This window comes from Panthera tigris, chromosome C1 (assembly GCF_018350195.1).
Source record: "Panthera tigris isolate Pti1 chromosome C1, P.tigris_Pti1_mat1.1, whole genome shotgun sequence".
Classification (NCBI taxonomy): domain Eukaryota; kingdom Metazoa; phylum Chordata; class Mammalia; order Carnivora; family Felidae; genus Panthera; species Panthera tigris.
The window spans coordinates 83,634,154-83,656,805 of record NC_056667.1 but is presented as its reverse complement, the minus strand read 5'-3'; the positions used below and the strand labels follow the sequence as shown (position 1 = coordinate 83,656,805).

At 37.3% G+C, this 22,652-nt stretch overlaps 1 protein-coding gene and 1 pseudogene across 2 annotated transcripts in view; one reads left to right on the top strand and one right to left on the bottom strand.

Moving 5' to 3' along the window:
- Positions 1–3,170: 3,170 nt before the first annotated feature.
- Positions 3,171–22,652, bottom strand: part of SNX7 (sorting nexin 7) — a 183,917-nt gene continuing 164,435 nt past the window's right edge. Inside the window, exons 11-12 of one of the 2 annotated variants that reach the window (XR_006221730.1) lie at positions 18,068–18,183; positions 3,171–3,224 (exon numbers count right to left, since the gene is read on the bottom strand). The gene's annotated coding sequence lies outside the window, so the exon portion shown is untranslated. Of the gene's footprint in view, positions 3,229–18,067; positions 18,184–22,652 lie in introns of both variants that reach the window. The other variant, XR_006221729.1, reaches the window with a different exon arrangement.
- Positions 6,725–6,817, top strand: LOC122241717 (annotated as a pseudogene).

The following is a 22,652-nucleotide window of genomic DNA, read 5'->3' as shown; positions in this document are numbered from 1 at the left end:
CCACATGCCTCTTCATTTTATGCTGTGCTTTTCTGGTGTAAAATTTTTTTAAAAAGCAATGATGTGTTCTTAGCAAAATAACTGGATAAAATGTTTATTATTCTAACTTTTTCTTCTGATATATATATATATAATATATATTATATATATATTATATATATATATTTTCCAGGCACCAGGTCTACAACAGTGAAAAAGATGAAATTCCTATCCTCAAGATGTTCATTGTGTAGAAGAGACAACATGGTAGCTTGGTATTTGCCCTTACGGTTGGTGGGGGCTATTATAGGGGTAAATACTGGGTCAGAGGAGCAGAGAACAAGGGACACTAATATACGATTGGGGACATCAGGGAGGACTTCTCAAAAGCGATAATTCAGATATGTCAACTGTAGCTGAGAAAATTAGTCCAGCAAATGGGAGATGGGGGTGGAGAAGATGTTTCAGGAAGAATAAATAAAGCAGGCTGGGAATAGGTTTCCAAGAATGTTTCAATAGGGCAGAACTGCCTTCTCCCCCAACACTGGGTAACACATTTACTATTCAACTGATGCTACCCAGATGCCAATGGGACAGTGTTGCGTCTTACTGGTCTTTCCAGGAGGCCACCTGAGTAGAAAGATTTTGTTTTTCTTTCCTTATTTTTCTTTTCTCAAGAAATCACTAGAACTTTCTGATATCAAATGTTAATTTGTTCACTTCATATCTAAAATGAGTTTCCTGATTCCTTCTAGGAGAACTGCTAAAACACACTTATCTTTTCAGACTTTTAGCTCTTGTCCATGAGGATACCCTTCCCTGAATCTTGCCAGTTTCCCTGCCCTGGAAAGAAGAGATGTGATAAGAACATCTTAAAATGTCATTACTACACCACTTTGCAAATTTCTTAACTCCAGATGTATCAGGCCTAGAACGTATAAAGCATTTTAACAGCTTAGAAATGCAAAATTAATGCAAAGCAATGTTATGTTAAATAACAGTTCATTGGTTTACCATGTTGTATGTTGTATGTAACAAACAGTCCAAATTAATTCACTAAGGGTCATGCTGGGGACTTAAGAAAAGAAAAAATCAGTTGCTTTTCTAACATGCAAAATTTACCCCTAGGTAGAATAAATTAATTTATTAAATATAGCTGCAGAATTTATTTATTGTGCAGGGTTTGGAAAATGGGAGATAGGTACACTCTTTTAGCTGTTTAAAATATGGGGTTGGGGCACCTGGGTGGCTCAGTCAGTTAAGTGTCTGACTTCAGTTCAGGTCATGATCTCACAGTCCATGAGTTTGAGCCCCACGTCAGGCTCTGTGCTGACAGCTCAGAGCCTGGAGCCTGGTTCTGTGTCTCCCTTTCTCTCTGCCTCTCCCCTGCTCATGATCTGTCTCTCTCTGTCTCAAAAATAAATAAATAAAAACATTAAAAAAAATTAAAAAAAATAAAATAAAATATGGGGTTAAGACGTTAAAACAATTTATCAAGAGGAGAGCCTGGGTGTCTCAGTCGGTTAAGTGTCCGACTTTGGCTCAGGTCATGGACTCACAGTTCATGGGTTTGAGACCTGCATCTGGCTCTGTGCTAACAGTTCAGAGCCTGGAGCCTGCTTTTGATTCTGTGTCTCTCTCTGTCTCTGTCCTTCCCCACTCGCACACTGTCTCTCTCTCTCTTTCTCTCTCTCTCAAAAAAAAATGAATATACATTAAAAAAATGTTTTAATAATTTATCCAGAAAATTCATAAGACTCCAGCGGGGTGCAATGCACAAAAGGTGCCAGTGAGGCAACATGACTTTCGAGCAGGACCTTATCTTCTCCATTCATTGCTTACTTTCCTGCCACCTAAAACAGTGCTTGGCACCCAGTAGATGCTTAGTAGTTATATATTCATTAAGGGAACACATGAATACCTGTTATAGTTTGAATTATGTCCCTGCCACCCCAAACCCATGTGCGAAGTCCTAACCCCAAATAACTCAGAGTGTGACCTTAATTGCTGACAGACTCTTTAGAAAGGTAATCACACTATAATGAGGTCATAAGAGTAGGCTTTAATCCAATACGACAGGAATCCTTCTAAAAATGGTAAATTAGGAGAAAGATATGCACACAGGAAGAACAGCATGTATTGATGAAGGTGGAGATCAAGGTGAAGTTCTACAATCCAAGGAATAGCAAAAATTGCCAGCCAGCCACTAGAATCTGGGCGAGAGGCATGGAATAGATTATCTCTCACAGGCTTGCTGAGATCTTCATCTCAGATTTAAGCCTCCAGAACTGTGATATAATAGATTTCTGCTGTTTAAGCCACCCAGTTGTCAAGCCCTAACATACTGATATAGTATCTTTCCAGTTATGTCTTGAATATCCAAGTTATCAGCTATCTTTATTTTAATGTTCTATATGACTTGCGTAAGTTCTTCAGTTGTGTTTATGTCAGCATTTGACTACCTAACTGCTCTGTAAAATAGATCAACCTACTAGCTTTGTGTTTCATATATCATAAAACTGTTCACTGTGCAAGTGTTCAGAAAAATGCTTAAGTGCACACAAGCTATAAAATAGTCTCATCTCTTCCATTAAGTATCTTCCGCATATGCTTGAAGATTAAATGAGATGAATTTTTGCAACATATATACATGGCCCAGAGAAAGCCCTCAGGAGATGAAATTTGCAAAGATAATGGCTTAATTTAGTGTAAAAGAATGATGTGTTAAAATTATATATTATGGGTTTAAACTCTTACTAACCATATGACCTTGAGCAACCTACGCAATCTGTCTGTGTTCTTGGAGAGGTTATGTTTGTTCATGTTCTCTTGTACTGATTTTGTAATAGGATGTAAAGATGATTGTGTTAATATATGAAAATCTCTTAGCATAGTGATGACCACACAGCAAGAATTCAATAAGAGATAGTTTTGTTGTTACCCATTGAATATAAAAACACTGTGCCAGACACTGCGTAGGAGTTGAAAATATAATAAGTGTCAAAAGTGAACAAGTTTTACTTCTTAGTAAATTCAAAAAAGCGTATGAAACTATTATGGTTAGAAAATGCCAGATACTGTAACTAATAAACCACCAAATTGCAATAGAAGTTTACCACCTACTCAAGCAAAAGTCCAAGGTGGCTGTTCCTGTTTGGCAGGTGTATCTTTCCTTTATGCGGTGATTCAGGGAACTAGACTCCTTCTGCCTGTGGCTCTGGATTCCATTAGGACCCCAGTGTCCTCTGCCTCCAGCCAGCAAAAAAGAAAAGGGAGAGAGTATAAGAGATGTTGGAGAAGCATAACTACTTTTCAAAAACCCAGATCCAAGAGGGACCATCCCACTTCAGCTCATGTCTCATTGATGAAAATCATTTGACCTGGATGGGAAAAGTCTAGAAAATGTAGTCTCTGGCCCAGAAGAACTCCCAGCAACTCATACAATGAAAGTGGGAGATGCAGCTTTGCTGCAACTGTCACAGAGCTATGTCTATGCACAGTGACAAGATGGAATGATCCCAGGGTGAGGAGGAAGTATAGAATATGGTCTGGGTGTGAAACCAGACATTCTCAAGGCTCCATATTAGAACTCTGGAGTTCTGAGCACTTTTAAACCTACTGTCTGTCATATAATAAACAGTAGAAACTCCTACTTGGTGGTACAGGCAGGAAAGAAAAAAGAGTGATGGGGAAATACTGTTAAATCCTACAGGAATTGATTACTATGATAGGACTCCAGAGTGATAGTCTAATGAAAGAATTTAAGCTTAAGGTTGAAGAGTTTTGATGTAGTTTTACTTCCACTCATCCCTGATAGTTTGAGGCTGTACATGAGCTAGAATATAATTACTTGGTGCAATCATTCTTCAGTAAACACAAATGGCTGGAGTGTGTTGGGCCTGATCTTATGAGGTATGATTGAGCTTTCTGCTTTTTGTTATTTTGCTTAATAAAAGATCAGTAAAACAAAAGTAGCATTCAGTAGCAGCACTTAGCTTTTCAGAAGATCTTTTGCCCAAAACTAGCTAGGTCAGCAGCACTACTGCACAATTTTCTGCTGCACAGTAAGAGTTTTCAAATTCCGATGCTGAAAATGCCATACATGGAGATACAACGCATAGAGCAGAGATATGTAAGAAACTTTCCAGGTTGTGAAAGCATTTTCTCAGAACTAATAAACCCAACCAAATGGTTGATGGCTGGTCTCCGGCTGGGGGAAAAAAGCTACCCAAAGGGAATTGTGCACCGACCAGCATTAATTTATCTGTGAGCCAACTGTTCCATATTAAAGGCAGTCAACAGAAAATGCTTTCCTAGAGGACTTAAATAGGCTTGGATTCAATTTGAAAATAATTCATTGTGTTAATTTTTTATTAAAATTATGTCTTCATAACAGAAGGGCAGAGTTTACTCTTATTTCATGGGTAAATTTTTAAAATTGCATAATTTAACAATGTAGAGTTTTTTCCTTCTTAAATATCCATAATTAGTGATGAAATCACAGTGTAGCATATACTTGCTATGGCTGAAATGTTTCCTCATTTGTATTATTCAAAATGTTATTCTCTATGAGTAGTTATTTTTTTAAAAAGATATCGATAATTTTATCAGCAAATATTAGGGCTGTGGGTCAAATGATACTCAGAGATCACATGAAATTTCTATGTGCTGCCTTTGCTTTACAGAATATTTTCATATTTAATGGTAGGGTCTTCTTAAAATATTCAGTATTGATTGAAGTTCTAAAGCTATTTAAATATTCCATTAAAGTTCATCAAAGAAAAATATGAGCACTATAATTTAGTACAAAAAGGTTGCTACTAATACATGAAAATTGGTGTATCAAAAATAATGATAGTGATGCAGTTGCTTATAGGAGATAATGTTTTAGAAGTTGCATCAAATGGCTAGCTGTTTTATTTGCTAGGTCAAATGAGACGAGTCCAATTTATCTAATGCTGTTTGTCTCTTATATGACTAAAGCCTTGTGTATTTAGGAAGATACAGGTTTGGGCAATAAAGCAGGGGCCTACCTAAATGGGCCCAAGCAGTTAGTGAAAGGCCATTTCCATGGCAAGAAAAAGAAGACCTTTTACCAAAAGGGAAAATCTACATGATAGTTTATAAATTACAAGGAAGAGTATTTAAGGTCTAAGAATGAATCCTCTGTCCAGTAGTAAAAGGCAAAACAAAATAAATGAAAGAGATTATCACAGTCAGGAGAGCTTTAACCAGTAATTTATCCCAAGAGCTCCAAATATTAAAAATATTTAGTTTCTAGAGACTAGAAACTAAAAGGAATAGAAAGAGGAGTATAATAGTTTCATCGTCATCACAACTTTTTAGTGTTGACTTTCCAAATTGCTTTAATTTTTACCCAAGAGAAGAGCTCAGTGGAAGGGGAACTGGTTACTGATTCTGGGAGACATATAATATGTGACTTTGGAAAAATCATGTGTTCACCCTTGGCCTCTATTACCTGAGAGGTAAAATAGAAGGTTTAAATTCAATGACTCAAATCTGTCTTTTCCTCCAGTATTCTGAGCCTCTTGGCCATTCTAGTGCTGGGGCTCCCAGTTCAGTGACATAAAGAAGAGGCACCTCTTTCAACCTAGGGTTGGTCCAGCAGTCTGAGGTTCCCCAGACACATTTATGGTCCAGAAACACAAAAGAAGAAACACCAGCTTGTGGTAAAATAATCACTGAAGCAGGAACTTTTAAAAAGCATATAGTACCCCAAACTCAACTTCAAAGCCAGACAGAACAGCAAGGTGATATTACTGTAAGTGATCCCCACTTCCATATATCATTCTGTAGTTTAGCTTCAAGAAAGACTTTTTATATCACAGCAAGAAAAATTAACCAAATGTTCAGAGAAACTATCCATTACTGAGAATAGATGACGCTTTACAGAGTTGACTGATTGGCTTAACTGACATCTCATTCACTTTTGCACACAATCATAAAGTAACAGTTTTCCTACACATTGTCAGTGTGTAAGCCATTAGTTCCCAACTAAACCAGGAGACCTGTTTTAAAAATGAACCTGAGAAGAACCATTTCATATTATATCATTTTTTTTCTTGCACAGTAGAGTAATATGGCTTCATGTTTGCCAAATGCGTTATCATGTTGGAGCCAAGAAAACTAACAAATAGTTATCCTACTGTAAAATTAATCTTGAATGAAGGAATTCAGATGGTCATAAGTAAGCATTTTCCCAGGCTTTATTCCAAAATCAATAGTGAAGTTTGATGTAAAGACTAAATGTATAGATACCCTATCACCTACCTCAATTCAACACGTTTCAAGAAGCTGAAGTAAATAAATTGTATGAAAACTACACATCTGTAGCACTCATTATCTCCATGGGCACTCAGCCCATGTCCTGTTATGAGATGAAAGGGGTTTGGCAGAGTTGAAAGCAAATTTGCAAATATGTCACAGAGCTCAGCTTTTCCTCTTACATATGACTGGTTGGCACTAAATTATTGGGTCCTTTGTCCCATCATTCACCTTCATCACCACCATCCAGGCCTCAAAGCTGCTTTCCTTCCTGCAAAAGTGTCTTGATATCCCTTTCCAAGAATTTCTCACAACAGGGAGTTGAAATCAGAGAACTAGAGTCTGGCCATTCCAGGTTACACAACTTCCTCTTGCTCCCAAAAGAAAGGAATGAAAGGTTACTGATAAATGAATGAATTCATTAGGAATACCTGTAAGAATGGATAGAAAACAATCTTCCTGTCCTCACTTCCAATTAAAATTGGAACAAGACAAAGATTTGCATGGCCCCTATGAGGATGACATATAAATTTGTGAAGTATTCCATATTTTGGGGAGGTACAGGCTTTCAGTTATGGAATTAATAAGTCATGGGAATAAAAGCACAGCACAAGAAGTATAGTTATTGGTATCATAATAGTGATTACCTAGGAGAGAGGAGTTAAGATGGTGGAGTAGTATGAGGACCCTAAGCTTGTTTCGTCCCTGAAACTCAGAGCAGTGTCAAGCCATTTTGAACACCTAGGAAATTGATCTGAGGATTAATGCAACAATCTGCATAATTGGAGCCAGAGAACTTGGCAGGTACGTAGTGCAGACAGGTGAATTGGGGGAGAGAAAAGCTGTGCAGCCATGGAGGGTAGGGAGCCATTTTCTCAGAGAGAGGACAGAGAGAGAAAGAGAAAGGGGGAGAGTGCAGCATATCAGAGAGTGCACAAGAAAAGCAGCTGGAGAGAAAGAGAGAGTGAGAGTGAAAACACTCGCAGGGGACTGGACAAAAAAATCTGTTCCCCGAAACCAATGATGGGGAGAAAGAAGAGGGTTTCAGTGCTACCAGCATTCTATAAACAGTGGCGCGGAGTCTGAAGTTTCAGAACTCAGCATCTGGTGGTGCTCTGGTGAAGAAGCAAGGCAAATCCCCAGCAGCAGGCAGCATGGTCTGAGGGGTGTGTGTGCCACACAGGGACAAGTGGTTCTCCTGACTGGGGTACATTTGGTAAAGGCCTTAAGGCCTCTCCACGGGCAAAAGTCCTGGCAGACCACAGAGAGCAGCCATGTTTACTGATACTGGAACAAAGACACCAGAGGGCAGCAAAACTCGGCGTCGGCTGTGTGTTGTCATTTGCCATATACTCTGGGCCTCTGCTGCTGCACGACTACATGCACGTTTTCTGGGACAAGCCAGCACCTGGCCATTGCTTGGCAAGACCCTCCCCCAGAGAGTCAGTGCGGGTCCAAGCTGCAGGGGTCTCTGAAGTGTGAGGTTTTGAAACATTGCCCCATCTGAGATAAAATTCTGGAGGGAGGTGCCACCTGGCAAGCAGACAGCTTGGACATGGACAAGGCAGAGGCAGGAAACAGACAGAGGCCTAGACAAAGGAGGGGTGCTTGATTGTGGGTCGGTAAGAGTAACTTTTATTACTTAAAAAGTTTTAAATTCTTTAAACTTTTTTTTTCTTTCTCTTTTTTCTCTTTTCTATCAAGTTTCTCTCACAAACAGACTGACATATACCTAGGATCTAGCTTCCTTTCTTTGATTTGTTTTGCTTTTAATTTTTAACTTTTATTTTTATCAACAAATGAGTCCAGGGTTGGATGGCTTCCCACGGGAATTCTACCAAATTCTAAAGAAGAGTTAATACTTATTCTTTTGAAGCTGTTCGACAAAACAGAAGTGGAAGAAAAACTTACAAACTCATTCTATGAGGCCGGAATTATCTTGATTCCAAAACCAGATAAAGACCCCACTAAAAAGGAGAACTACAGATCAATTTCCCTGATGAACATGGATGCAAAAATTCTCAACAAGATACTAACAAACTGGATCTAACAATACATTAAGTAATTACCCACCATGATTGAGTGGGATTTATTTCTGGGATGCAGGCCTGGTTCAATATCTGCAAATCAATCAATGTGATACATCACATTTAATAAAGGAAGGATAAGAACCACATGATCCTTTCAATAGATGCAGAGAAAGCATTTGGCAAAATACAGCATTCTTTCTTCATAAAAACCCTCAAGAAAGTAGGGATAGAAGGATCATACATCAATATCATAAAAGCCATATATGAAAGACCCACTGGTAATATGATCCTCAATGGGGAAGAACTAGAAGCTTTCCCTAAGGTCAGGAACATGACAAGGATGTCCATTCTCACCACTGTTATTCAACATAGTGTTGGAAGTCCTAGCCTTAGCAATCAGACAACACAAAGAAATAAAAGGCATCCAAATCAGCAAGGAGGAAGTCATACTTTCACTCTTCACAGATGACATGATACTCTATGTGGAAAACCCAAAAGACTCCACCAAAAATTTGCTAAAACTGATACATGAATTCAGAAAAATTGCAGGATATAAAATCAACGTACAGAAATTGGTTGCATTTCTATCCACCAATAATAAAGTAGCAGAAGGAGAAATCAAGGATCGATCCCATTTACAATTGCACCAAAAACCATAAAATACCTAGGAGTAAACCTAACCAAAGAGGTAAAAGATCTGTACGCTGAAAACTGTAGAAAGCTTATGAAAGAAATTGAAGAAGACACAAAGAAATGGAAAAAGATTCCATGCTCCTGGATAGGAAGAACACATATTGTTAAAATGTCAATACTACCCAAAGCAGTCTACATATTCAATGAAATCCCTATCAAAATAACACAAGCATCCTTCACAGAGCTAGAACAAACAATTCTAAATTGTGTATGGAAACAAAAAAAAACCTGAATAGCTAAAGCAATCCTGAAAAAGAAAACCAAAGTCGGAAGCATCACAATTCCAGACTTCAAGCTGTGTTACAAAGCTGTAGTGATTAAGAGTATGGTACTGGCACATAAACAAACACACACCTCAATGGAACAGAGTAGAGGACCCAGAAAGGGACCTACAAACTTATGGCCAACTACTCTTTGACAAAGCAGGAAGATTATCCAATGGAAAAAAAAAAGTCTCTTTAGCAAATCGTGTTGGGAAAATTGGACAGTGACTTGCAAAAGAATGAACCCAAACCACTTTCTTATTCCATACACAAAAATAAACTCAAAATGGATGAAAGATCTAAGTGTAAGAAAGGAAATCATCAAAATTCTAGAGGAGAAAACAGGCAACAACCTCTTTGACCTCGATCACAGCAATTTCTTACTAGACATTTCTCTAGAGGCAAGGGAAAGTAAAGCAAAAATGAATCATTGGGACTTCATTGAGATAAAAAACTTCTCACAACAAAGGAAATAATCTACAAAACTAAAAGGCAACCAACAGAATGGGAGAACATATTTGCAAATGACATATTGGATAAAGGGTTAGTATCCAAAATCTATAAAAAAACGTATAAAACTCAACACCCAAAAAACAAATAATCCAGTGAAGAAATGGGTAAAAGACATGAACACACACTTTGCTAACAGACACATGAAAAGATGCTCAACAACACTCATCATCAGGGATATACAAATCAAAAACACAACAAGATACCACCTCACACCTGTCAGAATAGCTAAAATAAACAACTCAGGAAACAACAAATGTTGGCAAGTTTGCAGTAAAAGGGAAACTCTTTTGCACTGCTGGTAGGAATGCAAACTGGTGCAGCCACTTTGGAGAACGATATGGAAGTGGAGAACGGTATTGCTGATTCGAAGGGGCATATGCACCCCAATGTTTATAGTAGCACTATCAACAATAGCCAAATTATGGAAAGCCCAAATGTCCACTGACTGATGAATGGATAAAGAAGATGTGGTATATGGCATACACACACACACACACACACACACACACACACACACTGGAATGTTACTCGGTGATCACAAAGAATGAAATCTTGACATTTGCAACAATGTGGATGTGACTAGAATGTAAATCTAGAAAGAAATCTCATTTTACTCATATGTGGAATTTAAGAAACAAAACAGATGAACATAGGGGAAGGGAAGCAAAACAATATAAAAACAGAGAGGGAGGCAAACCATAAGAGATTCAAATGCAGAGATCAAACTGAGGGTTGGTGGAAGGGTGTTGGGTAGGGGGATGGGCTAAATGGGCAAGGGGCATTAAGAAGGGCACTTGTTGGGATGAACACTGGGTGTTATATGTAAGTGATGAATCACTAAATTCTACTCCTGAAACCATTATTACATTATATGTTAACTAACTTGGGTCAAAATAAAAAAAAAATTAAATGGTATTGTAATAGTGTTGTGTTGTAATAGCATCTTATGGTGATGGTAGCTACATTTGTGGTGAGCATAGCATAACATATAGACAAGTTGAATCATTATATTGCACACCTGAAACTAATGTAACATTATGTGTCAACTATACTCAACTTAAAAAAAAAGTTTAAATAAAGAATCTTCTTCTTAAGTCCTCTGAATTTAGAATCCTCAATAGCTCTATGTTCTTACCTAAAAATGAACTAACACATAACTGAGAGCTCCATCACTGAGAAGTTGCTGAATCCAAAAGGACATATTTGTACTTAATTGCTCCCAAATCCTTACCACCTTACCCCAACTACACCATTGATAGGGATGCTGAGGATCCTGAGAAGATGGCAGTGTAGGAGGACGCTGGGCTCACCGTGCGTCCTGCTGATCACTTAGATTCCACCTACACCTGCCTAAATAACCCAGAAAACCACCAGAAGACTAGCAGAACGGAGTCTCCGGAGCCAAGCACATACGAGAGGCCCACGGAAGAGGGTAGGAAGGGCGGAGAGGCGGTGCACGCTCCACGGACTGGCGGGAGGGAGCTGGGGCAGAGGGGCAGCCTGCCGGCCAAGCAGAGCCCCGAGTCTGGCTTGCAAAAGCGGAGGGGCCAGACGGAGTGTGTTCTGACAGCGAGTGGGACTTGACATCTGGAAGGTTATAAGCTAACAGCTCTGCTCGGAGAACGGGAGGGCTGGAGGACAACGGGAGGGAGAGTTGTTGAGCCCCGGAGGACAGAGCGCAGCTTGGCAGGGAACAAAGGCACTTGCCAGCACCATCTTCCTCACCCATCCCCCAGCCAAAATCCCAAAGGGAACCAGTTCCTGCCAGAGAACTTGCTTGCACCACGCAAACACCCAACACTGTGCTTCTGTGGATCCATCCCTCCGGCAGGTCTGACTCCCTCCCGGTGTAGCAGGGCCCCTCCTGAAGCAGATCTCGGAAGGAAAAGCGAGCTGAGCCTGCCCCTCCCGCCCCTGTGCACCTTGCAGATCCACCCCAGCTAATACACCAGATCCCCAGCACCACAAGCCTGGCAGTGTGCATGCCACCCCACAGTGAATCCCGCCCCTAGGAGAGGGGAAGAGAAGGCACACACCAGTCTGACTGTGGCCCCAGCGGTGGGCTGGGGGCAGACATCAGGACTGACTGCGGCCCCGCCCACCAACGCAACTTATTCAAGACAGGACAGGGGAAGTGCCCCGCAGTTCCCCACCACTCCAGGGACTATCCAAAATGACAAAACGGAAGAATTCCCCTCAAAAAAACCTCCAGGAAATAACGACAGCTAACGAACTGATCAAAAAGAATTTAACAATATAACAGAAAGTGAATTTAGAATAACAGCCATAAATTAATCACTGGGCTTGAAAACAGTATAAAGGACAGCAGAGAATCTACCGCTACAGAGATCAAGGGACTCAGGAACAGCCAGGAGGAGCTAAAAAATGCTATCAATGAGCTGCAAAATAAGATGGAGACAACCACAGCTCAGACTAAAGAGGCAGAGGAGAGAATAGGTGAACTAGAAGATAAAATTATGGAAAAAGAAGCAGCTGAGAAAAAGAGAGATTAAAAAATCCAGGAGAATGAGGGGAAAATTAGATAACTAAGTGATGCATAAAGAGAAATAATCTATGCATAATTGGTATTCCAGAGGAGGAAGAGAGAGGGAAAGGTGCTGAAGGTGTACTTGAAGAAACAATAGCTGAGAACTTTCCTGATCTGGGGAAGGAAAAAGGCATTGAAATCCAAGAGACACAGAGAACTCCCTTCAGACGTAACTTGAATAGATCTTCTGCACGACATATCATAGTGAAACTGGCAAAATACAAGGATAAAGAGCAAATTCTGAAAGCAGCTAGAGATAAACGTGCTCTAACATATAAAGGGAGACCTATAAGACTCGTGACCGATCCCTCTACTGAAACTTAGCAGGCCAGAAAGGAATGGCAGGAGATCTTCCATGTGATGAACAGAAAAAATATGCAGCTGAGAATCCTTTATCCAGCAAGTCTGTCATTTAGAATAGAAGGAGAGATAAAGGTCTTCCCAAACAAACAAAAACTGAAGGAATTCGTCACCATGAAACCAGCCCTACAAGAGATCCTAAGGGGGATCCTGTGAGACAAAGTACCAGAGACATCGTTATAAGCATGAAACCTACAGACATCACAATGACTCTAAACCCATATCTTTATATAATAACACTGAATGTAAATGGACTAAATGTGCCAACCAAAAGACATAGGGTATAAGAATGGATAAAAAAACAAGACCCATCTATTTGCTGTCTACAAGAGACTCATTTTAGACCTGAGGACACCTTCAGATTGAGAGTGAGGGGATGGAGAACTATTTATCATGCCACTGGAAGTCAAAAGAAAGCTGGAGTAGCCATACTTATATCAGACAAATTAGACTTTAAATTAAAGTCTGTAACAGAGATGAAGAAGGGCATTATATAATAATCACAGGGTCTATCCATCAGGAAGAGCTAACAATTATAAATGTCCATGTGCCGAATACCGGAGCCCCCAAATATATAAAACAATTACTCACAAACATAAACAACCTTATTGATAAGAATGTGGTAATTGCAGGGGACTTTAACACTCCATTGACAGGGATGCTGATTAGGTGAAACTATTAAGAGAGATTATGTGAATATAATAACATTGATCTCAACTTCTATATGAAACATTAAGCTCTGAAAAATATTTTCTGGCCAGGCTAGAAATAGCTGGATCTCAACTCTTCATGTCAAAACAAAAACAAAACAAAAATATTTCATTCATTTATTTTCTTTTCATCGGTGGCAGTTTTGTTTTTTTAAAATGAATGAAAATTCTTTGATACTGCTCCCATAGAGGAGTCTGCTCTATGTCCCCTCTCCTTGAATCTGGGTAAATTTGTGGCTCAGTTATAACTAACAGAATGTAGAAATGATTCTGCAAGACATCCAAGGCTGGATCAGAAAAGATAACATAGCTTCTGTCTTGTTTACTGGTATACCTGTGCTTAGGGTTTGGAACTGCTATATAAGAAGTCCTATTTCTCCCAGACCATTATGCTAGAGAGGCCACGTGTAGTCACTTTAGTCAACAGCCCAGTGAGGCCTCAGCAATTCACACTCACTTGAGTGAGCCACATTAGACACTAGACATTGCTCAGTTGGTCTTTCAGATGACTGTAGTCCCAGCAACATCTGACTGCAATCACATGAGACTCACCAAGCAAGAATTGCCTGATGAGTCCTTCTCAAATTCCTGACCCACAGAAAAATTATGAGCAAAAAGAAAATAGTTATTTTGATATGGGAAGTTTTGGGGTGCCTTGTTATGTAACACTTGTAAACAGAAGATGTCTTTTCCTGAAAAGATTTACAGCAATTTACAAAGGTAGAATGACAATAGGGTGGCATATATTAAAATTTACTTTCATCATACCACGCTTTTCTTTTTTGAATTTAATATTCATATAATTTTTAGAAATGCAAATGAAAATATTTTGCTTATTACTGTATATAAATAAAGTAATATGTAATATATAATATGTAACTTCCCAAGATGTATTTATTGTCTAATTTATTTGCATATTTATTGGATGACAAATATAAGGGTATATTCATTTAAATTAAACTATGATCTCCATATGAATCTTTTATTTTAACTGGGATAAAATTTACATACAGTGATTTTATGTGGAAAATTTGATGAGCTATGACAAGTGGGACATGCCCCATAATTACAGACCAATAATGATACAGAATATTTCAACCACTCCAGAAAGTTACCTGTGCCCTTTTTGGGTCAAACCCTACCAACCACAGTTAACCACTGTTTTGTCTATTATTATACAGATTAATTTTGTCTGTTCTAGAGCTTCTATAAGTAGACTCATACTGTCCATATTATTATAGCTCATTAATATGTGTTCTCAATAGAGGTATCATCTCCAAAGGGTGAAAATTGGTTCTTGGTAATGGATGAAAAAAATCTTGGATATTACAATGGTGAATGACACCCTAAATTTCAACCTAATCTGAAAAAGTTTTATTACTTAAGATGTAATTTATCTTATTATGGAGAATTTTAATTTAACTTTCTTCTGGAAGAGGGGAATAATAATTTTTTAAAATGTCAAAAAACACTGATCTATAGTAAACTTTGAAGTCACATAGGATGAGTCTTCCAAATCTGTTCTTTTGCAGGATTTTTTGGCTATGCTAAGTCATTCATTTTCATATAAAATTTAGAATCTCATCGAATTCTATGAAAAATAATTTTGAGATGTTGTTTGGTATTACAGTGACTCTGTGGATCAATTGGGAGAATTGACATCTAAACAATATTGAGTCTTCTATTCCATGAACACAATCTTTCCATCTAATTCTTCTTTAATGTCTCACAGCAAAGTTTTATAGTTTCCAACATATAAGACTTGCATTTCTTTTGTTAAAGTTATCCCTATGTATTCTATGTTGTTACACACTATTGGAAATGGTGTTTTTATATCTCATTTTATCATTGATTACTGCTAGTATACAGTAATAAAATGTATTTTCATAAATTGGCCACACTTATTGGTGTGTGTGTGTGTGTGTGTGTGTGTGTGTGTGTGTGTGTTTGTGTGAGAAATGCAGTTTAGGATTATTTATATAACCAATTGTATTGCCTGTGAATAAAGATAGCATATCATTCCTTATTTGTTTCCAATCTTTATAATTGTATTTCCTTTTGGTGTCATATTGCACTGGCTAGGAACCTCCAGTATAATGTTGAATAAAAGTGCACTGTTCCCAACTATAGGGGGAAAGCATTTTATAGTTTTTCATTAAATATAATGTTCATTATAGAGTTTTCATAGATGTTCTTTATCAGGTTAAGAAAATTTCCTTCTATTCCTGGCTTGCTGAGAATTTTTTAAAAATCATGAATATGTATTAAATTCTTCAAAATTATTTTCCTGCATCCATTAAAATGATCATAAGATTTTTCTCATTTATTCTGTTAATATGAAGAATTACACTGATTGGCTTTTGAACGTAATCTAACCCTGTATTCCTGGAATAAGCGCCACTTTTTCTTGATACATCCACCTCTTGTAAACTTTGATGAATTTAATTTTCTAATTAAGAAGTTTTACATATATTTCTATGGGGAATATTAAAATAGTTAATTCATAAATTATTTAGAAATTAGTGCTTCAATTTATAAGTATTTAGGGGCTTTCTATATTCTTACCATTATTGATTTTAATTTAATTCCATTGAAGCTAGAAAACACATCTGGTAGGATTTAAATCCTTTGAACTGTATTCAGACTTATTTTATAGTCCAGCAAACCATCTATCTTGGTACCTATTCCACTTACATTAGACAAACTGTATTCTGAAATTTTCTGTAATGTTCTAAAGATATTAATCAGGTTAAGTTGCTAAAGTCTTCTATGTCCCTAAAGATTTTTTTTTTGGTCTACTTGCTCTATCAGTTAGAGCTCTTCTGTTGTTAGAAGAATGTTAAGTCTCTATCTGTAATTGTGGATTTGTCTTTCAATTTGATCAACTTTGTTCATGTATGTTGAGGTTTTACTATTAGGTGCTCTGAAATCCCAGTCCCTCAGACCCCAAATCTGGAGTCACTTGGGCTAATATCATTATGTCATACCACACATCTGTCAACCTAAAAAAGGAGGTAAACTGAGGCAAGCTCAAAAAGATGAACTTATTCGGGAATAGCAGAGGAACTGAAATTTGGGACATGCAAACTGTAGCAAGGTATACATAAGTCTGCTAAAGTTTTGGGCTAGGCTGTTTTTATGGGCAGAGAATGTAAAGAGGGGAAAATTCAGTAGAGTCTGTTATAATAAAAACAAACGGAAACCAGCTTTAAAAATTTCCCAAGCAGACAAAACTAGTACAGTCATACAAGCAAAAGTTCAGTTCAGCTTGTTTTGGGAGACCAAACCGACCTGGGTTGTTTCTTCCTCTTGCCTCTGTAAACCATAACCCAAACTTTCTAAGGTTTACCTGAGGCAATTCCTTATCATTTAAGAAAATTCCAAATATTACCAGTTTTCTGTAAATCAGGCATATACAGGACATCTGTTTCTCAGTTCTTAAGCTGTTTTTCTGAGGGCACATGTGCTAAGATTTTTTCATCCACTGGTTCCATGTTAGATTGAGATTCTTTATACATCCAAGTATTGTCAATTCTGTTGTTCTGGCTTCAAAATATATCCAGAATCCAACTGTTTCTCATCCCCTTCACTGTTATCACGGTGGTCTAAATCATGGTATCCCTAATCGTTGCAAAACTTCTTATTGGGCCCTCAGTTTCTATCCACCCTATCATTTTTTCCTATACTCAATGGTGTTTTTAAAAATAAAATCAGACCTTGTTACTTCCCTGCTCAAATTATTCCATTGGTTTTCCATCTGTCTTATATAAAATCCAAATTTCTTACAATGACCCATAAAGTCCTATATGATCTGTTCCCTATTCCTACTTCATCTCCTATTACTTTTCCTCTCACTACATGGGCTCCTACCAACTGCTTGCTCTTCCTAGAGTACACCAGGCATGGTCCTGCTTCAAAGCTTTTGTATTTGATTTTCTTTCTGCCCAGAGGGCTCTATTCAAAAATATCAGCATGATACACTCCTTCTCTGTCTCTCTCTCTCTCCCATCTCCTTCAGGTCGTTATTCAAAATACATCCTATTTAAAATGGATTTTTATCTCCTTTTCTATTCTTCCTCGGTTTATTTTTGTTTTTTTCAATTTCACTTATCACCATCTTGAAAAAATTTTTTTTTTACATTTTATTTATTTTTGAGATAGAGAGACAGAGCACAAGTGGGAGAGGGGCAGAGAGATGGAGACAAAGAATCTGAAGCAGGCTCCAGGCTCCGAGCTCCAAGCTGTCAGCACAGAGCCCAATGCGGGGCTCGAGCCCACAAACCCTGAGATCATGACCTGAGCCAAGGTCAGTTGCTCAACCGACTGAGCCACCCAGGCGCCCCCACCATCTTCAATATTATATTTGCTTATTATCTGTTTCTCCCACCAGCATGTAAATACAATGAGAACAGATATTTTTGTGGTATTTACTGTTGTGTGTTTAGCATTTAGAATAATTCTTGACATGTAATAGCCATACAATAAATATTTGTTGATGAACAAACATACTTTTTTCTTATAGTACAATGGTTCTCAATCTGGTTCCACATAGAGTCCTCTGGGGACCTTTCTAAAAATATTGATTATCAAACTAAACCTGACTATCTAGGGTGTGGTTAAGGTATGGATAAGCTTGAAAGTCTCCTTAGGTGATTCTGACAGGTAGTAGGAGGTGAAACTACTTACCTATTGCAATGCCTACTCCATGTTAATTGCTCAGTAGACAAATTGAATATTGACCTGAGTCTATGCACTGGATCTCCCAGTAAATTTGTTTAGAAAGAGTCTGAGCATCAGGTTGCCTGTAAAATAAAAACAATACCTCTATCTTACCTTAAGGGATTACATAAGATAAAATAGAAAATACTTTGTAAACTATAAGGCATCCCCCCAAAACAAGTTATTTGATTAACTGATTTTTTTTTAATGAATTTGAGCTGGGTGTCAAGTGAGACCAAGATTCTATCCTGGTTTTCTGGGTATAAAACATTGGCCAAATCATTCACTTCTCTGGGTCTCTTTCTTCACTGGGAAACATAGAAGGTTGAAGAGCTAGAAGATAGATACTCCTGCTTTGGATACTTTATGATTCTGCAATATATAAGTTGAGTATTATAACATTCTATTCTTATATCTCTCAGTTTGGTTGATAAGACTTCACTTAGAAATTTCTAACACATGAGGCACCTGGGTGGTTCAATCAGTTGAGCATCTGACTTCAGCTCAGGTCATGATCTTGCAGTTCATGAGTTCAAGCCCCACATTGGGCTCATTACTGTCAGTGCAGAGCCCATTTCGGATCCACTGTTCCCCTCTCTGTGCCCCTCCTCCACTTGTGTTTTTTTCTCTCTCTCTCTCTCTCAAAAATAAACATTTTTTTAAAAAGAATTTTCTAACACACATCTGTAAAGTCCATGCTGACTCAGAGAGTATGAGCAAGCAGGGAGAAACTAGGCATCCATGACTCTATCCCCTCAAATAATATGCATGCATTTAAAAATGGTAGTGAGAATCTGTCATTTGTGACATACACATTATTTCAGTGACATACACATTATTTCAGTAACAATTTAGTCATTCTACTCTCCTTAGTCATTCTACTCTCCTTATAGGCATATCCCACTGAACAAAACAAAACCAAAAATAACAAAACACAAAAACCAAAAAAAGTGACTAAAGTGGGGGGGGGGGGAAGTCCTCAGTTATAAACCTTCAAGTCGGTACTCATATTATTATTAAAATGTGTGTACTACTCAAAAATGTTTTAGTACAATGTTGCAATCATGCGCTTTTCTTCTTCACTCATGTAAAAATATACTGCTCTTGTACATAGATTCCACCAAATATTTATTTTAGCAGATCATATTCTCTTACAGGTAGCGTGAAGAAGGAGATCCACTTAGAAGCTGAGAAACATTTGGTTTCAATGATTTCCATGTCCACAAATTCCAGGTGGAATTCAGTTTTGATTAGTAAAGGTCAAAATTTTTGAATACTGATTATTATCAACAGATCACGCCCTTGCATGCCCTCATTCTCTGAATCAAAGTGCCAGGTAGTATCTGGCTAATATATTTCTCACCTAGAATCAGAACACATATTCTTTATTAAATTATAATGAATAATCTTGATGCTTAGTTAAAAAATAATGCTGCATTTTTATCTAGATTTTTACTTTGCAACACACTCTCTCATTTGACCTTGGAGGATATTGTAATGATAATTTTTCATTGCTATGGATTTTAGTCTCCACCTTGCCAAAGTCAAAATTCCAATTGATTATATATGTACCTTCTAAATGTATTAATGTACACTTATATTTTTAATCCTGTTTATTTCTCCTCTTTTATGGTCTTAACTGTTTCATACTCATAAGCATTTATATTCATGATATTTCAATCAAGCTTTTGCACAAGAGAAATACTTTTTAAAAATAATGACTTCTAAATATTTAATGAATTTTTGGCTGATAATAAAATAAGCACACTATTATTTTAGAAAATTGAGAACACAGACAAATTGAAAAAGTAAATAAAAAATAATGATTTTATGGAGGCTCACTTTATACATTGCTCAGGAGAAGTTGAGTCTTGCCTTAATCTTATGATGAATCCCTTAGTTCTGGTCTGTTCTTTTCTTCTAAATCTGTGACCTTTCTGTAGGTTCAGTGGAAATCCTAAGGTGTTTGACAAGCCTGTCAGGAATATAGGCACACTTTAGCAGATTAATTCTGGCTCATGGTCTCTAATGAGGTGGCTTTTGGACAGAGCTGTGGTCTCATCTGAAGTTTCAACTGGGTGGGTGCAGGAGTGTCACCCATTTTCAAACTCACTTCTATGGTTATTGTTGACCTTGGCTGCCTCATCACATGGCAGCTCGCTTCCCCTAGGGTCATAAATCCAAGGAAGAATGGGAGTGAGAACTGACTTCCAATATAAAAGACCCAATCATTTTATCACTTAATTTCAGAAATGATAGCTCATAACTTCTGCCATATTCTATCTTTACAACAGAATCGATAAGTCCAGGCCATACTTAAGGAGAAGAGGATTACACAAGGAAGTGAATACCAGGAGGTGGGAATCTTTAGGAGCCATCTTAAAGATTGCCTACTACTCCGTGAAAGCTTTTTTAATTAATAAAGCACAGAGCAACATTTTGTCATTGTGTACCCATTTTTAACTAGTTGGTTTGACACATTCTCATCTTCACAATAATGCAGATTGGCAAAACTAGTCTCAGAGAAGAGACGATCAAGATATACATAGTCTAAGTGAGTTGCTAGCTAAAATCACAACTTTGGTCTTCTAAATTCTTTCTTGTATAATCAAAACGTAGCACATTCAGAGGGTAACTCCTTCATATTTTTCAGGTTTCAGTTGAATCATAATTTTCTACAGACAGATTCCCCAATTCTCCAAGACTAAATTTGGTATACACTTCAGATACTATATAAGTCTCTGTTGTTGTCTTATTACAGTAGTTAATAATGTGTATTGTAACTGAAACATACTTGTCTGAATAATAACTATAATACAAACTCTTTGAGGGCAGATATGGTGCCTTATTCATGGTTGCATGCCTTTTTTCGTTTTTCTACCAAACCTCTGTGAAGAACTTACCTGAGGGTCAGAAATGTTGATTTCTATATACCTCAGAGGGCATCCTATCAAAAATAATTTTGATGTTTGATCAGAAAAGAAGGAAAAAAAAAAGCCAATGTGTGGTATAAAAAGATGGGAGAGAAGAGTAGAAAAAAATTTTTTTAAGAAAACTTTCTCCTTTATGATGCCCTTATTACCAGATTTGCTCACTCACTAGCTTGAGAATTATTTAGTCTTAAAATGTATTTCCAAAATGAAATGGAAATAAGAATGCTAAGAACAGGTTGCACATTAAGAGGGCAGTGAATCAGTGTACTGTGGCCTCTCCTCAGTTACTGGGCCTTCCTGCTGAGGTAATTTGAGAAGTCATGACAGGCATTGTTTGACACTCCAGGAAGGTCATTTTTGACAGTCAGTAGTTAATTTTCTGACTTATAGTGCTTGCTTTTTTTTTTTCTTTCTAAATCTGGAAATGATGATTCTTTTGTATATCCTTTGGCTTTTCACTCATTAGATTCTCTAGGATTGCCAGAGAGAATTGTAGAGTCTTTGGAATGACAACATTTCAGCACTTTTTCTGAACATTGAGGAATATTGTTGCTGGGGCTTTTAGAGGATGGATTATTTTCTTGGCAGGTAGTATGGCCTCCACAGGGCTCATTAGACTTTCTGTTGGGAAGATCTAAAGTGCACAGTTGAATACTGTCATAAAAAAAACCCACAAAAACGTGGTTTGGGTCTAATTCCTAATGGAGCTGCAAAGACTACAGCTCCTTTTTGATCTCTGAATTCCAAAGTAAGCCTTTTACAGTTGTCATATTATTGACTGCTCATTCCAGAGCCATGGTTCTTTTTCTTTCTAAATCTTTTATGCTCAGAATGTTATTTTGATGCTTAGTACACATGAGCAGATTTGGCACCCTCGTGTATTTAATAATATCAACATTTTCTTCTGATTGTGTGTGTATTTCTGACAAAAGGACTCTTCTTTTTGCAGGACCTAGTTTCTCCAGGTTAAGCAGTCATACATCAAACTCAGTTGTCTTGTCTCTCTATTCTTTGTGTAAGCACTAAGTTACAATATCCCTCATTTGATCACTGACATAGAAATTTTAACGTATGATGTTCTTTTGGTGGTGTGGATGCAAGGAATTATTTCACATTTCTCATTTTTGGTATAAAGGTGATTTGCAAATTTTCTTGAGAATGAAAGTTAAGGGCAATTTTGTGTTCTAGATGATGACAGGGCTGCAGAGAAAATGACAAGGCCACTATGTGTGTAACCTTTCATTTCTTTCTCATTTATAACTGTTTCATATTGCTTTAGAAAAGTATAATTTGAAGAAAAAATAGTTTTATTCCACTCATGGAATAAGTAATTTATCTATTATTAGTTTTCCTCTCTGTTGCAAATAACTAATAGGTATGCACTGAACCACACAGCATGAGTTCAAGAATTATAACAACACAACATTACTATTTATATACATGTCACAAATTAATAAGTATATAGTGAGTGGTAACATTTTAAAATGTAGGTTTCTAAAATGAAAAATAAGATGTAGAGAATATTTTTTAAATAACTTCAAAGCATCATTCAGTATTTACTTAGATTAATAGATCTGATTGTGACTATTTCTTTTTTCCTTTGTATTAATAATTATTTC